The sequence below is a fragment of the Triturus cristatus genome, chromosome 2_1 (assembly GCF_964204655.1).
Source record: "Triturus cristatus chromosome 2_1, aTriCri1.1, whole genome shotgun sequence".
NCBI classification, from domain to species: domain Eukaryota; kingdom Metazoa; phylum Chordata; class Amphibia; order Caudata; family Salamandridae; genus Triturus; species Triturus cristatus.
The window spans coordinates 656,674,756-656,694,959 of NC_140581.1; positions in this window are offsets into that span (position 1 = coordinate 656,674,756).

Below are 20,204 nucleotides of genomic sequence, written 5' to 3' on the forward strand. Positions count from 1 at the left end.
TTCATGAGGGGTGCCCGAATGTCGGCGCTGTTGGAGATCCATCAGTGGTGGTTGCGCGCTGTGGTGTCATCATTTGGAAGCATTGGTGGAGTGTTGGTGCGGAGGGAGTTGACAAGATGTTCTCCGCAGGCCTTGATCCAGCTGCGAAGGGGAGCGATGCTGGTGGTGGCGTCCGCTGGGCAAGGTGAAGACGTGATGTTACCAATGATGGTCGGTCTAGGAGAGTCTGGTGTTGTGCTGTAGTTGAAGTACCCACTGGCGGAGGTGACGTGCTCGACCATGTGTCCTGCTATGTGCCCTGTTGAGGTGACTTGCTGCTTGCGTCTGATGTCGGTGACCCTCCCGGGAGAAGATCATTACAATGCAGGCAGTACATCGTTAACAACACAACTCCGACAGCGCGGGTGCCTTAACATCGCATTTGATCACAACGCATTGTGAGGTCAGAAATGGGGTCATTTAACGTTTCTCAGGTGTGTAAGGGTTTTGGGGTAAAATTTGAAAATTTACATTTTTCTTGGGGTAAAATATGAAAAATGGGGTGTTTGTTGAGGTAAAATATGAAAAAGGGGTGTTTGTTGGGTTAAAATATAAAAAATGGTGTGTTTTCTGGGGTAAAATATGAAAAATGGGGTCTTTGTTGGGGTAAAGTATGAAAAATGGGGTGTGCATTTGTCTCAAATGGGGTTTTTGTGTGTGTATTGGGTGCTCAAAAAAGGTATTCCAGGGTTCACGTATGGGTTTGTGGTGCAAAGGTTAGTTTTGTGTTGCACTCACTGAAGTGGGAACAGTGATCTTTATGTCTCCGCTATGCAACACCCACCCTACTGTTGCAATGTGCCTAGTATTAGTATGCATTGGAATGGAATGCGAGGTGATGGCATGCGTCGCAACTACGTATGAGCCTTTGGCACACGAGTGGTACGCCCGCTGTGCATGGGCGCACAGCAGCCACCATTGAGAAGTGCGGGGTGTGCTGGACAGCTGTGAGGTGGTAAATGCCAGAAATAACACTGGATTGTGCGTAGATGTGGGGATGTGTGTGTGAGCGTGTGTTGTTAAAAATGTATTGAGGGAAGTCTTACCTCGAAGCTGTGTCCCGTGTCTTTGTAGCACCTGCTCTCCTGCGTCTGCTTCCAGGAAAAGGAAGTAGGCAGCCAGGCTCTCTCCCCTGAGTCAATCACAATGCTGCAATGCAGCGGTAGAATTGGTAATCGGCAACGGGACAAGTCATGCAGCCAGGGGCCGAAGTTGTGGCCATGTTCTCCATGCAGGCTGTAATGCAGCCTGCATTGCGAACAGGGAAGTGCTCATGACTGCTTTGGACGGCCTGAGAGGCCCAACCAAACAGTCATTGCGCACTTGAGTGGGTATGCCAATCTGCCCATGCCCTGCTCTGTGTTTGGAGCGGTCCTACCCACCCTCCCACCCCCTTAGGATGCATAGCATGATTACATCAGTGAGTTATCCCTTATTTTTAACTTGTGATCTTTTTTTTGGCTTCTCAGAGCCCGCACTTCCCGCTTCCTGCTGCTGCTGGCCCTGTGGCCCCGCACCCCTGGCCTCGCCCATTGCCGCCTCCCAGATGATCGTTCCTCCGACCTCTTAAATGGCGGACGCTGTGCAGTTGCACAGAGGACATGCGCTGCTGGCGCGCAGAAGGCGCGCCTAAGCCAAGCCCGTCTACGTCAGTTTGTGACCTGACCGCGACCAGAGCTAGGAACCTTGGATCTCGAGCCAGCAACTGCTACAGCTCAGCCACCTTCCACGCACTCAACCACGGAAAACTCAGAGACTGACAACAGGCCTTGCCAAACACGACACACAGCCAGTTCTCCTGCCTACACTACCGCCAGACCTTAACCACCACCCCGGCATCTTACACATCTGACGCCAGCGTCGCAGCCAGAGAACTCCACAAATGGATCTTTAACTGTGCATACAAGCTCGCCCCGCTACGTAAGTCCAACAAACAGCGCCCCAGGAAAGCCGCCTGGTTCACCACCTATCTCCAAGAAGCAAGACGCTGCTGCAGATGCCTGGAGAAGAACTGGAGAAACCCCTAAGACACCCGAAATCTACACCACCTACAAGGATGCCATGACAGACTACCACAACCAAATCCTCAACAATTCCACCAACTACAAGCAACTCTTCAAGTTCATTCATGAATTCACCCACCCATGCAGCAAAGCCACAGACATCACCCGTCCCAAGACCTCTGCGATAAGCGTGGAACCTACTGCCTCCTCAAGATCCCAAAACTCTACAACAACTTCGCCGACCATCCACCAGACCCCACAGCCGGCCCCCCGCACCCCCAACACACCAGCAGGCCCACCATCTCCACCTGGATGCCAGTCACAACCAAATACACCGTTTCGACCATGAAAGGCATCCACTCGGGGGCCCCCACCAACCCCTGCCCTCCTCACATCTACCACAGCACTGAGATCGCTCTACTCGCCCCCACAGATGACATTCGCACCCTCATCCTACTCAACTTTTCAGCGGCCTTCAACAGCGTCTCCCACCGCACACTAGTCGCCAGACTACACGACGCTGGCATACAAGGAACAGCACTAGACTAGATCTGATCATTCCTCACCGGAAGAAGCCAAAGGATCAGAATGCCACCCTTTCTCTCCAATCCAGATGTATGATATTACAACGCGGGTTTTTACCACGCGTGCAGTTACATCGCATGCGTTACAACGCATGCGATGTTACAACGCTATGCCATTAGAACGCAAGTCTTTACATCGACTTGCGCTAGATGGCGTGCTGACATTAAAAAAGTGTAATTTACTATTCCAACTCCAGTCCACTTAACATTAGGGAAGGTGTTGAGATAGTAAACTACACTATTTGTAATGTTAGCACGAATCTAGCGCAAGTCGATGTACAGACTTGAGTTCTAATGGCATAGCGTTGTAAAATCGCATGCGTTGTAACGCATGCGATATAACTGCACAGCGTGGTAATAACCGCGTTGTAATGGCTGTTCCCCCTCCAATCCCACGTAAATCACCTGCGGAGTCCCACAGGGGTCATTTCTGAGCCCGACCCTCTTCAATATCTACATGGCCCTCCTCGCCGCCATCTTCTGACAACACGGGCTCAACATCGTATCCTACGCTGATGACATCCAGCTCATCCTCTCCCTCACCAAAGACCCCACCTCCACCAGACTCAGCTTCCAGAAAGGAATGCATGACGTCGGAGTCTGGATGACCAACAGCTGCCTGTAGCTGAACGCAGAGAAGACAGTTGTCCTCGTCTTTGAAACCACCCCTTCAGCATGGGACAACAACTGGTGTCCACTGCCCTGGGAAGCCCACCTACCCCCTCGGACGCCAAAAACCTCGGCATCGTACTCGACTCATCCCTCACCATGAACCGACAGGTCTACACCGTCAACTCCAGCTGCTTCAACACCCTCCGCATCCTCCGCAATACCTTTAAATGGAGCCCCCGGGAGTCAAGGAAGACAGTCACCCATTTTTAAAAATATATATATTTTATTGAGTTTTCAAACAAAACATAATCAATTACTGGAGTCAAAGGTCAGCAGTAGTCCTCTGGATTTCGGTAAGGCCCAAGTACATTTCCACAGTCAAAAGTCTCTTGTAAAGCATTATTATATATAAACACAAAATGGTGCCTGGCCCATCAATTAGAGATTCCTTATTGGTCAGCGTCCATCGAACCCTTTTGCAACTCTTAAGCAAGACGTATCAAAAGAAAAATCAAAACTACTCCCCACCTCCCTTTAATCCCACCCCTATCCCTAGTGTGTCCTCTAGCGCAAACCAGTCCGAATGCAGTGAAATAGGATTCAACATTATACAGTGCTAACATGTTAGATACAATGAGTTATAGTACTCCCCCATTAAGCATCCCAGTTAATGCTACGTCAGTCGCGGGCAACCCAGCAATATAAACATAATTCGAAGTGATACAGTCTGTACACTCATGGCAGAGTTGTCATCTGATTCCTCTTCTGGTGTTTGTAACAGAAATACTAATGCTTCCCAGGTCTTCACAGCCTCGAGGGCTTTATCTCCCTTTGCCCATCTAGCGAGCTGGAATCGAACTGTGCTCTTGCTCACTGCCCATCTAAGCAATTCCGCTTTCCATCTCTGAATACTGGGGCCCCGTACAGCCTTCCAGTGCACCGTAATGTCTCTCTTGGCAAGCAGTAATCCTAAATCTGTTGAATTTGCTCGTGAGTTTAGTTTTTGATGTATGGGGGAACCAGTGTAACAAGCAATTGCCCATGTCAGGTGGTATCTGTCTTTCCGTAATCTCACATAACAACGCAACTACCTCCTCTCAGTACGTTCCTAACTTCGGGCAACCCCACATAATGTGACTAAACTCCGCCCCCTCTAAATTGCAGCGTGGGCATCTCGCTGTGTAAGTATTAAAATATTTATTTATCTTGGTAGTGGTAAGATACGCCCTATGTAGTATAAAGAAGTGGACCAGTTGGAAGCGGGCGTTCGTAGTGCTTTTCCACGCTCTCCTAATTTTCTAAGCCCGTGATTTCTCGGGAATTTCCTTACCCAGGTCCGATTCCCACTTTCTCTGCAGTTCCCGCAAGGGCTCCAACCTCACCAGTCATACGTCTATATAAGCACATAACTGCCTTAAAGGTCCCTGCCACCATGACCATGTATTGAAAGGCCACGGAGGTTTGTGGTTCCAATAATCCCTCCCCACCAGCGTTTTTGTATGGCTGATACAAGTGCAGAATGAAGCAAAAAATCTCTGCGGGGGAGGGCATATCTATCTTGTAAAGCTTGAAACAGGAGGAGGCCGCCATCTTCGTACAAGTCTCCCAGCATCTGCAGCCCCCTTGTCTCCCATTCGAACAGTGCACCCCAATCCCCTCCATGTGGGAGTGCGAGGCACATAGTCAAGGGTTTTTCGGGGCGCAAGGTCGACTAATCATGGCCCTTCGCTGGCTTCGATTCCAGCATAGTCTCATTGTCCGGGCCTCACTAGTGAGCGTCCCAAGTCGCAGCAGTTGTTAAGGACTGATGGATGACAATACATGCCTCGGAAGTCCGTTGTCACTGCGATCGTACGGACCCCGAAACTCTAACAGCACTGCTTGGGTAAGCCATTGCAGTTGAGCTGCTAAATAGTACGTCTCAAAGTTGGGGACTGCGAGGCCTCCGTCTGCTTTTGGGCGCATCAGGGTTTTAAGTGCCACCCGTTGTCTGCCAGTCACCCAAATAAAACCTGTAAGCAGAGTTTGGATCTGTTTAAACAGTGACGCCGGTATCCAGAAGGAAGACATGCACTCATCACCAGCAGACTGGACTAATGAAACGCATTCTATGCCGGCATTTACAAGTCCCTACTCTGCATATTCCAGACATTACAGAACACATGCCGCCAGACTCATCCTCGGCATCCCCCAGCACGAACACCTAGGTAGACTCCACTGGCTCCCCGTGGAGAAAAGAGTCACCTTCAAAATCCTCACGAACGCTGACAAAGGCCTACACAACAATGGACCCAAATACCTCAACGACAGAATCAACTTCCAAGTACCCAAAAGAGACATCCGATCTTCCAAACTCACACTGGCAGAACCCCACACATCCACAGAGCCAGAGCAGGTGGCAGATCCTTCTCCCACATTGCATCCAAGACCTGGAACGAGCTGCCAGCAGACATCAGACTCGCCCCCTCCCTGAACACCTTCAGGAAGACCCTCAAGACCTGGCTCTTCGGTTAACAGTTCTGCGCCGCCCCCCCCCTTCAGCACCTTGATACCCTCACGGGTGAGTAGCGCACTTACAATTCCCCTGATTGATTCATTGATTGAGTTATCATCATGTGCCATAGGAGAAGAGCCGCCACTGGAGGTGTGTCATCTACGTGTGTTAGGCATGAGCGACTCATCCCCCAGCCCTCTTGCGCTACACGTCCCTCCTTCTCCTTACCTGGACATTGACACCATGGTGCAAACCACTGCACTCTCTCCAAATCTGTGACTCAGCCAGAAGGAGCCTCAGCCAGGTGTGATTTCACTCGGCTGGGTACAGCAGTTGCCGCCTAGTGCGCTGGTGGACCTCCCGATGCAGTTGATGCAGCAGGGTCCCCTTAGCCGTACGACCAGCCCAACATCATGCGGCCTGTGATGCAGGGAGACGGCACACACCGTTGGTAATCCCCTCCGTGCACCCCGGTGTAGTGGTGGATTGTAGTATGCGATGCGGACCTCACTACGTTGGTGCGCAGGAGCCCCTCTTCCATTAACTGCTCCAAGGGTCGCAAGGCGGTCTTCTCACACAGGTCAGCTATGTGGCTACATGCGACCTGCCCGACTTCACCACCAGGTACTGGCGATCGTCGTGCATCAATGGCTCCCACCACGGCTCATCGACGCAGGTCCAGCGAGGCATCCAGGCTCAAGACGCAGGTCCAGCGGGGCATACAGGCTCCAGACACAGGTCCACGGAAGCATCCAGGCTCAAGACGCAGGTCCAGCGAGGCATCCAGGCTCCAGATGCAGGTCCAGCAGGGCATCCAGGCTCAAGACGCAGGGCCAGTGGGCATTCAGGCTCAAGACGCAGGCCCAGTGAGGCATCCAGGCTCCAGATGCAGGTCCAGTGAGGCATCCAGGCTCCAGACGCAGGTCCAGCGGGGCATCCAGGCTCCAGACGCAGGTCCAGCGAGGCATCCAGGCTCCAGACACAGATCCAGCGGGGCATCCAGGCTCCAGACGCAGGTCCAGCGGGGCATCCAGGCTCTCATCCTGGTCATCCTGGATGTTGGGTGGCTTGTGGGGGTTGTTGATGTGTGCTGCACTTGGCCCTGGCTGCTCCAATCGGCAATAAACTTTTTTTTTTTTTGGGCATCTTTTCTATGGGAGGTGGACTGTTAGGCTATTTTTTAAGTTAGAGGGAAAAATCACTCATGTTGGGCTGCCTAACGTGCGTTTTTTTATCGCTAATGGGCTTATCACCACTTTAACGTTAGAGCGAATATTTTTATTGCCATCCCGCTCATTTTATCGCCGGACATTTCAGCCAGTAAGAGAAACTATGGCCTGTTAGAGGCGTGTTGTTAATACGCCGCTAACACAGCGATAATTTACTGTGGTAGACGACGATAAAAAAAGTCACGCTAACGGTGGTTAGCGATAATTATCGCCACTTCTTGATAATACCCCCCCTAATGAGGTTGAGATGCAAAGAATTATAGTGGGGACTTAACCGCAAAGGTAATACCATTTCAGTGTCTTGGTCATGGACGTCAGTTAGGGGTCACCAGGGGTTGCTGCTGCGTCCCCTGGCATGCCCCTTGTGACCCCTGGCACCGCCTCTGCGACCCCTAGCGTCACCAGTGGTAAAATCAGTGAAAGCAACAGAAGCAGCTCGTCCATAGTCGGTGGGGGTTCCACTCACTTAGTTTTTGTCAATTTTTTTATTATAACATTAGTGAATAATGTTACATTATTCGCTGTTAGTTTAATACAAATTGAAGTACAAATAGCTGGAATATGACTTTCCCTGGCAGCTGAGGTAAGTAAAAACAATGTTTTTAAATGTGTGTATTTTGTGTGCCTGCTTCCAGTTTTGAGTGTGTTTATGTAGGAGAGAGTGTGTGTATGTGTGTGCATGTATAGGCAGAGTGTGTGTGTGTGGTTGTGTGTGTGTGTGGTTTTGTGTGTGTGTGGTTGTATGTGTGGTTGTATGTGTGGTTGTGTGTGTGGTTGTGTGTGTGGTTGTGGTTGTGTGGTTGTGTATGTTTGTGTGGTTGTGTGTGTGGTTGTGTGTGTGTGTGGTTGTGTGTGGGTGCGGTTGTGGGTGCAGGTGTGGTTGTGGGTGTGTGTAGATGTGTGGTTGGGTGTGGTTGTGTGTGTGGTTGTGTGTGTGTGGCTGTGTGTGTGGTTGTGTGTGGTTGGTTGTGTGTGTGTGTGTGTGTGTGGTATATGTATGTGTGTTTGTGTGAATGGATGCCTGTGTATGTATAAGCATATGTATGTGTGAGTGAAAGTGAAGGTCAAGAGCATGTGAAGTCACTTCAACTACCCCTGGCATTTTGGTGAATTGACGTCCATGGGCTTGGTTCCCTAGAACCCCACTGCTGCAGCATGAACTCACCTGGTACCAAGCCCTGTCTCTTAACCAATGCATTTCAGAACTGGTGAAGGCTTGACATTTTAAACCTCAGCTAACCAATGACATTCTGTCCATCCTCGATTTTCAGATAAGACATCCCACGATGCCTTGTCCTCGCTAGACTTGATCGTGCAAAGGTCGTTCCCGGACTGGTCAGCTTATTATTTGACCATGGATCACGGTCTTTGTGATGGTTCACAGGGCAGTCACCAGCAAAAAGCACCTGTGCTCGAGGGGGATCTTAAAAAAACAACTTCCTTTCAGATTCCCATGGTCTGCTCTGTCCCTTGAGATCTATCTACCCCAGTCAGGAAGGGCCACTCATCGGGCCACTGCCTCTGTGTCTACCGAGGACTTACCTGGAGGAACTGGGCCATGACAGCTCGGAAAGAGTCTACAGTCAGACCCAGAAGAACTGGCTTGGAATAGGGTGTGGAGCTGTGTAATAACACTGCTGTCTTTGTCCCTGGCACCGAGTGACAACCCTCATGAATGTTGTGCTTTATGCAAAGATATTGCATTATAATGTGTGAAAGGGAAGAGAGCAAACATCTCTCGCCCGAAGAAAAAGAAAATATAAGTAATTGGTCCATTGGGCTGTATATACGCTGTGACTTATGGCCACCTAATGCTTTTCTAAAGTAGCACTGACGTGAATGCGTTTAAATCAGGTTACATTAAAAAAAATATTCATTTTCAACAAACACGGTGTTTGTATCAGGAAGAATCACCGTGCTTGAGGTTTACCACTGACAAGATCATTTTGCAAAGTTGCAGCATGGCAAATACACACTGATTAGTGGGCTTATTAAAAGTCATTGGAATTTTCCATTACTTTACTTATGAGTTTAATGGATCACCGGCTGTTTATTTATTGATGAGATGCATCAATCACGGGTGTGTTGTATTTATCGATTTAATTTATCACAAACTCTTCCATCAACTAATGAGTATAATTCATCACCCTTATGAATGGATAAAAGAGCAGGCATAGATTTTAGCTGGTGTGTCACTGATGTCAACAGAAATTGGGCAGGAAATCCATTATTTGTTTTCATTATTGTTACAAGTATTTATTGTGTTTTTGTAACGCTGACCGCACCTCGCAACAACAGCGAGGGCCTGGACACAGCTAAGTGGTAGACAGCAAAAGAAATGCCATTGCTCCATTATTTAGTAGCCCCCATTACCTGACTAACACCATGTGCTAAAGAAGACACGTTTGTTTTGGCAGCACTGGCTTCTACTTGGTGATTACCTAATGTTTTGTTGGCTTATTTGAAAGGGCTAGTGAGTTGTCTTCTACTCTTTCCAAAATTGGTTTTCTGATCACCCAGAGGAGGACAGAGGCCCTCAGAACTGTCCAAGCCGCTCACCACCCCACAACACAATATGAGAGCCCTGCGCCACTTTTGGACCACTTGAAGTGCTACACGCGTGACACAGGGTTCTCAATTCGAATTATGAAGCCACACAAAGCCACCCTGTGTAGCTTTGAGTGGTCTCATAAATCATGAGTAAGGCAACGTAGCACAAATCACTGCAATGCCTTACTCTCCGCCCGGGATGCGTTACATGGGGGTTGTGGTGGGTTTTCTCATACAATACCTATAGAATTTGATGCTGCCCCAGATTTACAAACTCATGTCGACCTGGGGACATTCCAAATCAGTACGCCTCGCAAGGTGAGGCGTAACAAGGAGAAATATGTTTATTTCTCCAAGTTTTTCCTCTTTCTATGTGTGCTGCAGTACACATGGATAGAGGAAAACGCCTCTAAGGATTATTTCTGTGCAGAAAGATATCCTTTCCAGCACAAAAACAATTCTTCATACACCGGAGGCACCCTTGCACCATGGCTGCCAAAATTGTGCCAGCGCAGGGAGAAAAGACAGGAATGCACTGTATTGCTTACATATTCCTGCCCTTTCACTTTGGCGTAGGACAACACAGCAAGGTGCCTTGCTGCGCTGCCCTATGCCAAAATCCCATAAATGAGACCTTTGATTTAAAACGTGGTTGCGCATTCTGCTGGAAAAATTAAATCCAGGGGCATATTTAGAAGGAGCTTGTACCACAGTTGCATCATTTGTTTTAAGCGCTTCGGCAGCGCAGTCAGTATTCGATGTCTACAAGGTGACGCATCTTGGCCAATGCGTCACTTTTCATCACCCTGCATCGAATTTTACTTACGTCTGAAAGCACACAAGATTAAATATATGCAAGGTTGCCGTTCCTTTGTAATTTCCAATGTAAAACCAACGCAGTGTTATTTACGAGTTTTGGGAAAAATGACGCTTCATTGGCAAGCAGCGCAAAGAGCCTGAACTGCATCAATATTCCTGCACATCGGTAACCCAGGAATCAGAAATGATGCATTGGCTCTGGTACATAAAAGAAAACATATCCAAAGCACTTTGGCAAACTCGACTACACCATGAAACTGCTCATACGTCAACTAGGAGTAAAGGAGTGAACACCACCACCTCCACCACGTATGCAGCGCAGGAGAAGGTTGCGTGTGTACCGCCAGAGGTCTACCCTCATTGTCCTCAGGGATGAGGTGGTCATCACCTACTACAAGCTCTGTAGGGAGTCCATCATACACCTCCTGAACAAGATAGCACCGAGGCTGCAGGCAACATCTCAGAGGCCAGAGTGGCAGGAATATCCCACCCATCTTTCTCTGCCTTCCTACCCTCCATTCTAGATGACATCATCAGCCTGGCACCCCTGTACCTCATGCTTCCCAACAAACAGCAACAACAACTGGACACAAAGCACGGTTTCTATGCTATAGCTGCCTTTCACCATGTTTTGTGGCCAATGGATTGCAAACATGTGTAACTTGGGCCTACTAATGCAACTTCACACCTGTCCTGTAATAGGAAGCACACATACTCCATAAAAGTACAGGCAATTGTGGACTATCTGGGTCTGTTTATTAATGATGTGGCCAAGTACCCTGGTGGTGCTCATGGTGCTTACATCTTCAGGCATTTCATCATCAATGAGTGCGTCCAGAATGGGAGATATGGGAATGGCCTACTAGTTGGTGAGTATATCTGAAGTACATGACAGACCCAATAAATGTATGACAAAATAGACATAGCTGTGTGTGCAACCTAAGACGGTTTATCTGTAGGGGGGTAAGCTGCATACTTGCACCACTCATCAGGACACATGTGCAATTCAAATCCACGAGTCAACACAAATGAAGGCATGCTAAGCCATTGTGTATGCCTATCAATAGTGGAAATAATCGGACCAATGCAATGCTTGGACTCTTACTTCCCTAATGGCAAATTGGAGGTGACAAAGACCTGGTGTTCATGCTTTGTCACAGCAGTGATCAAGATGTCATTATCCTCCTTACTGAAATTGCACCTCCTCTTCCCCTGGGCATTTATCGGGACAACCTGGCTGGTGCTGGGGGTGTTGGGGTTGTTCCCTTGGCTGCTGGTCTCTGCTCCCTGCTCATTGTCTACTTTCTGTGAGTATATTTTCTTTTCTTCAAAGTGTCATTTTCATCTGTTTTTTTATGCTTGGCGCACTTAATTTTGACGCTAAAGTGGTTAGATTCACTTTACGTGCCATAAACCCTCCCATGAAAGTGTCAATTGCTTTGGATGCAACATCTGACCAACTACATGGTGAACCATCCCATAAATACGACGCATCCATGGTGTATTAAAATGACATAACAAAGCACAACTTTTTCTGACACATCGCTGCCTTAATGCAGCGATGTGTCAGCTCTTGTAAATGAGGACCACAGTTTTTCTGTGAACTGTTGGAATTTGCCCTGAGATCAAATTATGTTTTCACATAGCTAGTTAAGTCTGGTGAATAAACATTAAAAACATTTTTAAAGAAAATTCTGTCAATGCTACTTCAACACGGTTTCTCATTTAAACTCTGTTGCATCTAGTCCTCTTCCTGTGTCTTCCTTGGTCTAGTGGCTGCTTTTCTTGATGTTGTCTCCCTGTTAATGTGATGCAGTGATTAATCTGTGTCTTGCATTTCACTTTTGTCAGAAAGTCTGTCCTAGGAGACCAGCTGTACAACACCAAAGTTCCTGATGAGGATTACTTTTGTACATATCGGTCTAGGTTATGCCTATAAGAATATCTGTGTGATACACTGAGTAACTTTATGAGCAAGCCTACAATCATCTTTTCAGCATCAAACTCCTCTCAAAAACATTTTTTCGAAATTGTTCACATCAAATGTTTCCAAACTTGAAAGGCAAATTGAACTTACTTTGACGAGGGGCCATGGACGTTATTTATGGACCGAGCCAAGGGTAGCAGCCATTAGCCCTGACTTTGTCCTTCACTATCCAACCTCTGCCCTTGCTACCACGGGTGCCTGTGAAGGGAAAGGAGAAACTCTACTGATTCTTTGTAGTTTCCTCTTCTTTTCCAATCTCTAAGCCCTCATCAGTACCCCGAAGTCTCTTACTGTGCTGAGTGCAGCAAGGCATCAACCATATGTTATGTTATGTATTGTCTTATTTATGGTGCAGGAGCATGCATAGCATCTTGGTGCTGGATAGAAGTCACCTAACGTTAGAGACGACAACAAACTGAACAAAAAGAACTACACAAAATGGCCACAGACGGACCTAGGAGGCCTAATTTTCAGGGTTTGATGGGGCCGTAATGTAGTCAGGCAAAGTGAAGAGAGTACGTTTTTGACCTTGCGGTAGAAGGCAAAAGATTGTTTTCTACCCACAGTGTAAGGGAGCGTATAGCAGAGCCTCAGCACGACTATGGAAATTAATGATTGCCAAAAGTCACAGTGCAGGTCCTTGGTACGGAGAGGCCTATTTATAAACTGCATTTTGGAGTAATTTAATAGTACAATGGTGTTATTGATGAACTACAGGATGTTATTCACATACCTACATGGGGAGGTCTATGTCTCTTATATCTTTTATATGCTGAGAGACCCAGACATGTAAGAATCAGTTTCAGTAGTAAACGTGTGTGGGACAGAGGGGAGTGGCTGGAAATGGGAAATAATAAGTATTATTAAAGGGGAGGGGTTAAGGAAGAAGTAAAGAGGAGCTATGGGAGGACGAGGGAGGGGGTTAGGTAGGGGCATGCACCCACTCAGAAAAGAGTGTGCCAATTTCCATTCACAAACTGCCCTTCTATAGTTATTACAGCAAAAGATGACACCAAACACCTGTAAACGTACTCCAGCTTAGAGTTTGAGTAAGTCCATCATCACTGGTTCTGCAAATAATGAAGATATGAACTTAAAATAAAAGCTCATAAGAGCTTGGGTTGAATTTAATTAAAAAGATTTAAACAATTTAGAAATATAAATAAATGTAATTTATTGTTAGAAAATGACCTATTAATAAAAAATATTTATTTTATTTTTAAAGACTGTTTCATGTTTAAAAATTAATAAAATATTAACTTATGTTTAAACAATTTAATCGAATTTGATTCGTTTTTTCCATTATTTTTAATCATTTTTATGCATATGTTTTTTTATTTTTAACTTTAGGTGGGAATTTCTTAAAAGTTAAACGGCAGAAAATGTCTTTAAATGTATATATTAATGCTGTTACATTTTATATTGCTCTACATTTAAAATTATTATATAAAAGAATTACCATTATTTTGTATAATAAAAATATTGATTCAAATCTTTTCAAAAACTGTAGTAAACTTTTAAACTTTTCCATACACTTTACTATAAGCAGGGCCACTGGAATTATGTGGCAGGAGAGGGCTAAATTTTGCGGCCGGGTTGAGTAAATTATGCTGCACGAAAAGGTATATTATGTGGCATAATGTTGCACATTTCGCAATAGTATTACTTCATTATTTCTTCATATTTATACTAGGTAACACTGTCTGCACATTGCACCCAAACATAACAATAAGGTGACCAGTCAACCTTTAATAGGGTCTTCCACTTTGCGACAAAAGGGGTCGCTGCATTTTCAGTAACATTTGAACCATTTTAGCTGGAAACAGTTTTTATTTTTGTTAAAATTTTCAGATTATGCGTAAAATTCTGGATTATGTGGTAAATGTGACAAACCCATAATTATCAAATTATGGACCTTGCTCTCTTTTAGTCTCCACTTGCAAAACAAAGAAACCAGTAGTCGGAGGTCTGGCAAAGCAACTCGTATTTAATAGTAACACGTGGTTGCACATACTCACAGCACTCAGGTGGCTATAATAAGAGTGGGCATCGTACACAGGTCTGCCAGGTTATTTATACATGTGGCACGAGCTGGGCTGTGCAATATATTTACAGATGTGACAATCCCTAACTAGGTAACAAGGTTAAGGTTTGTTTCAGATCATCAAATACTAACATATATTGAAACAAATAGGGAGCAACATTGTTAATAGACATTGCTTGTTCCTTAAGATATTGACAGACAATTAAACAAACAAGCACCTTTTAAAAGGAACAATGGAAATGTGCCATACTATGATAAATATACTGCCCCTAGGGCAGCCGCGAACTCGTGCTACCCCCAGGGTAGCGCATTTGATGAAAAAATGGAGTGGCTGCTTTACAGCTGCTCCATGTTTTTACAGTGCAGGCGGCAACCCTCCTACACTTTTAAAGGGGATTAGAGATCCCCTTGCGGGCAGGTGCAGTCACGGACTGCAAGAGGATGTCTAAGGGGCTCCATGGAACCCCCTTTCATCCGCCAGAGGGCTGCTCTCAGGGGGCGCACTCACTCACTCACTAAGTGCGCCCCTGAGAGCTTCTTTGCCTCTGTGCCCGTGTCTGTAATATGGCGCAGGTACAGAGGCAAAGGGATTGCCTCATTTGCATGGGTCACAACCCCATGCAAATGAGGAAACGCCCCCCACAGATAGTGGTGGTGCTGTATGTGCACCAGCGTATAGTTTTTACAGAAGGGGCTGCACAAGTGTCTGCAACCCCTACTGTAATACCACAGTGCCCCGGGGGTACACAAAGTGGGCGCAAACGTTTGTTGCCCCCTGGGACACAGGTGTGTTAAGACACAAGCAAAACAAGTCTGTTTGTGCTGACTTTGAAACATGTCAGTAAGGCACAAAATGTTGTGATCAGGCACATTGCAGGGAAATACAAATGGGAGAACTGATAAAAATATGTTTTTCACAAATGACCCTTAGAACATTAGTGAAGAACATTTCAGTATCATTTAACCCAAAACATTGGTATGTGCTTAGTTGCATTGTTAACTATTTTGTGTTGGACAACATGTTCATCTATTTGCATTAACATGAATTCTTTCTCCTGTTTAACCCTTGCCATATGTGTCTGCTGCTTGAGAATTGGAGAAGGGAAGCAAACTATTGCCAGTATGCCACAGCACATTTGCAGGCATTGTGCGCATAAAAGACATCCTAATACTATGCTCCCCAGTATAACCACTATCATCAATAATTTCCAACCCTAACTAGTGAAGAAGGATGTAATATGATCTCAAAGGGAGGAAATATCTTCATTGGCAAGCACATGTACCTGTTGTGATTTTTATGCTTGTTCTCAATAGCCTGCTGTATATTTTTGGAATTGTCCAGTATGTAAATGCAACATTCGATATGCAGAACCTTACATAATCCTCCGCATTCTGCAAGCAGCATATCTAGAACCATTCAGCTTTAGAGAACCACAGGACGCATAGCAGTCCTTTTTGATGTTATATTTTCTAATGCTGACATTGTTTAATTTAAGGTGGCCTCCAGTAACCGTTCCAATCTTTTAATGCAATGGGAATTCATAGCTACCCCAAGCAGTGGTAGTATTCCTGATCCAAAGTCATAAGCTTCCTGTCCAGCTGTATCTGTATGATCTATTGAAAACATACTTGAGGTATGCCTTTTGTGATGACCAACGAACTTCAGTAATTTTGCGTACCCAAGGTCAGCGGAAAACGCTAGAATGAGGGAAGAGCCAATCCCAAGTAGCAGGATCCCCCCACCCTGATAGCAGCCATGGGTAAGCCTTGGAACCACATATAAAATATATTCCTTCACCTGGTGGGAGGGCATTGTAGGCATATCTCCCCAGGTGATATATTTACCTGGAAAGATGGTGGGGAGGAAATAGATGAATCAGTGGGTGGAATAGTAGTGTTCATTCTAGTCAGGAATTCACCATAACGACAGGACATAAAGGAGTTATTAAAAAGGCTTCTATAAGGTGAATTATTTCCCCTAATATTACATTACACTGGAACCATAATGTTATTCCTAAAGTTGAGCATGAAGTCTATTCCGTCTGTAATGTTCCACTGCACTACTATCCTGAATACGATAAAACAGGAATCAATATAGGCTAAAGAGAGAGACCGAAACAGCAGAACTGTTGCAATGTGTGCTGGAAGTTTCATACGTACCCAACATTTTTGTGAGATATTCATTTGTTTGTAAAGGTGTGAGCCATTTGAACAATTTAATTATTATCATATTCAACAAAATGATGTTGGTGATCTGATGGGGTGCTAGGAGGTGCAGAAGTGGCTTTTGCCGCTATCACAAGTACAGGGTGGTAGACATCAAGGTACCAGGTCAAGGCAAATATCAAATTGCAGATAATAAACACTATAAAGACAATTATCAATTTCTTCTTCATATTTTTATTTACAACTGGTCCGGTTATATTTTCTTTTTCCAGATCGGTATTAGTGACGGGTTGGCCAGAGGGATGCATCTCCAAGTGAACCAACGTTTATAGGGCACAATTCACAGAACTAACTTAAGACAAAACCCTAAACTTACTACCATTTTGGTATTCACAGAAGGCACTTACTCATTTTGGTATTCACAGAAGGAACTTACTCATTTCGGTATTCACAGAAGTTAGGAGTCCTAACTTTAAGACTCCTAAATGCCTTCTGTGAATACCGAAAGTCTTAAAATTAGGATTTTTCTCAGTTTAGTAGTAGTAAAGTTAGGAGTCCTAACTTTAGGACGCCTAAACTGAGAAAAATCCTAATTGTTAGAAATGGGATTTCTGGTTTGCTAGGGCTTGCGCCAAAGCCAGGTAGAAACCACCACTCTAGTCAGGGCTGGGGAGTTACACGCCAAAGATAACCCCTGCTCACCCCCTTGGTAGCTTGGCACGAGCAGTCAGGCTTTTCCCGGAGGCAATGTGTAAAGCGTTTGCGCGCGCACCCAGCAACAACACCCTAGGCCCACCACAAAAGAAACTCCACACAAGGTTATATATAAAAATAGCCTTTGTATTATACCAAAACACATTAGATAATATTCACACAATTTACACTGTGCCAACTGGCATTGGGCAGAATTTTACAAGGGACTATTTACACGGGACAGGGCCACATGGACCACTGTCAGAATTAGCACAAATCACCAATAGTAAATGTAAGACATATACCAATGGAAACACAAAGTATACTGTAGAGCACAACCAGTAACTACTAGTGCAATAATGACCTCAGCGTCATCACACTAGCATCAGGTATAAAACCTATCCTGCATCCATCACAGGGGCATAAACACATTATGCAATTTCTCAGTAGTCTAACGCATTAGACTTAACCACCTAAGTATACCTACACTAGGGGCGTATATCGCACAGGGAAGTACAATCTCCCTAACATCAACCTAAGTAGGTAAAACAACCTCCTAGGCAGAAATCCTATCCAGAGGTATACAACACAGGGTGCGCATAACATGCTATGCACAGTACATTTCCTAGCACCCATCACATTAGCATGAATCACAATAACACCTCAATCGCATTAGGGTCCAGGTCGCACCAGAACCTAAACGTAGCAGCTGGCACTAAGTGCTGCGCAACTGAGAAGGCAAAGATGGGGGCAAAGGAGTGCGTCTCACTCCTGGCTTAACCATCTCCCCTACAGAAAAACAAGACCTAAACGGTGCAGCTGCCCACTACTTGCTGGGCAGCTGTGAAGCGATTATAATGAGGCCTGGCACCACTGTACCATCTGGACACATAGGCAAAACGTTGCAGCTGCCTGCGCTCTCGCAGGGCAGCTGTGGAAGGAGCAAGGCGCCCTGGCACATCTGTGCCTTCGGGGCCTCACTGGGGCTATTAAATCACGACTGCCCCAAAAGACTGGGGCACCCCTGGGGCTGAAGACAACTGTGCCCATATAATAACAGCATGGGCCCCTCTGGGCCTTTCTACATCGTTGCAGTTGCCCACTGTCTAGCGGGGCAACTGTGACCATCGCGGCAAACGGGGGAAGCACGGGCCCCTCAGGGCCCTTAAACAAGAAGAAGGCCCCTGAAACGTAGAGCGCACTGGCGCTTAAAAACATATCTGCCCCCAAGTTGGAGCGGAAATACCACGCTGAAGCGTGGGCCTGGCTTATCTGTGCCCTTGGCGTTAGAGCCCCACACAGGCTCTAAAATCCAAATATGCCCGCCTCGTTGGAGCGGCCCCCCGATCAGGCGGGGGCCGCTCAGGAAATCGGCCTGGGCCCTATGCCTCGTACCGGCACCAACACCCAGGAAAAGGGGGACGGCCTTGGCCCCACTCACCGGACTCCGCAGGTGCTGCTCCTTGCACTCCGGCGGCGGGGCTCTCTCCTCTGGTCGCGAGAGCGGGGTGGGCTCCCGCCTCTCTTGCAGCACGGCTCCTTTCACCCGGGCCCCCTCCTTGGACCCGGGACTTGAGACATACGCGGGGCTCCCTCAATTCATGGGAGCCCCGCGAGGCAGGCACAGTCTTCCGGGATGCTTTCTCCCAGTCGGGGGAAATGACGGCGAGGCCCCGCCCCTGTCCCAAACCAACGTGCCTGGCTTCCGGTGAGGACCCGCAAAGGAATATAAAGCGGGGTGGGCACCCGCAAATTAAAATATAATGCGGGGTAGGCACCCGCGACAAAAAGCGACGAAATAAGCGGGGTGGGCTCCCGCAAGGCCGGCATCATGGGGGAATCCCGAGTCTGGGGATTCCCTCTCCCTCTCTCAGCAGCGCGACGCTGCACAGCCCCAGCTCCTCTCTCTGGGGGAATAAAGCGCTCTCCAGGAGCAAAATCCAAGGCAAAGCGCTCCCAGGCGCTAGAAGGATGCAGCAAAAGCTCCCAGAAGTCTGCCAGGTATCCAGGGGCTGGGCAGGGCCCAGGGAGGCAAGCCTTGCCCTGGGCCCCAGCAGCAGCACGCCCCTGGTAGATTCGAGTCAGAGCAAGAACATTTTCATGGGGTCACAGCCCCTCTTTTATACACCAAATCCTTTGTTCTCAAAGGTGCAGGGAAGGGGCGAACCAGATACAACTGGTTCCTGAGCACTTTGTTTTGCTCAGCCCCTCTCCCTATTCTCAGAACATGCCAGGGTCATCAGTCGCACCACAGGGGGCGGAGCCATAATTGTGTGGGGAAAGCCCAGCCCTATTCAGGTCCTAGGTGTACTCCTCCCACCCATCAACCTGCAGAGCTCTCCACCCACCACTGGGGCAGACCCACCCTGACTCCTGGAGCCAGGCACACCAGCCAATCACACGCCAGTCAGTCACTGCACATTTATGCCAGTGTCTAGAAGTGGCGCTTCTATACTAGCTACAGTAACGCCGCACACATCATTGCGCAGCATTCACTCTCACGAGTTTGCACATATCAAACTCGACCCTGCATTCCCCACGCATCAGGAACTAGCACGGTCACTCAGATCCCCCATGCATTCCTATGGGAGGGCAGGTCAGTCTCATTCAACCACACAGAGCGCACGCACTTTCCACTGGGACACAGTGTGAAAGCGCCTAGAGGCCTAAAACCACTAGTACAACACAGGAAAAAGGCTAGGATACTGCAAAAAGTTCTAGGGGTGAACTTGCCAGAAGGGCCAAGTCCAACACAACCCCCTTCCAGCCAAAACGCATGGCAGACCAATCACCACCGTGATGGTCTTCCCTGCTTGGGGCGATAGAACACGGACGCAGGCCCGCACTGCAGGGACACTCTCCGGTTCTACGCCATTCTCAATCAACATGGTTCCATCTGCAAAAACAACCGGGAAAAAAAACTCAGGCCCAACTAGGTTATCCCACTGGTACTACCTAGTTGTCCACGGCCAGGACCAGGCCCT